The sequence below is a fragment of the Penaeus monodon genome, chromosome 20, assembly GCF_015228065.2.
Source record: "Penaeus monodon isolate SGIC_2016 chromosome 20, NSTDA_Pmon_1, whole genome shotgun sequence".
NCBI classification, from domain to species: domain Eukaryota; kingdom Metazoa; phylum Arthropoda; class Malacostraca; order Decapoda; family Penaeidae; genus Penaeus; species Penaeus monodon.
In genome coordinates this window covers 31,228,343-31,228,616 of record NC_051405.1, presented here as the reverse complement: position 1 = coordinate 31,228,616, position 274 = coordinate 31,228,343, and positions in this window count along the sequence as shown.

The window sequence follows — 274 nt, the reverse complement described above, 5'->3', positions numbered from 1 at the left end:
ACCTTAGAAAATGTCCTTTACCATATTTCTTTTGTGTCGTAGGGTTGAATATCATGGGATCTGCGGGGGCTTCGTGATCGTCACCTCTGTGGCCGAGGGAAGGAAGGTCGAGAGTCCCACGCGGAACCAAGGAGGGAAACGACCTTATGGCGGCGAGTGATTAGTGTTCTTGTCTCTCGCGTGTCAGTTCAAGGTTATTACATTACCGCGAGCTGCCTTGATGAGAGCGGCGAGGAGGCCGGGAATCTGGGAATGTTCCGAGATGAGGTGATGC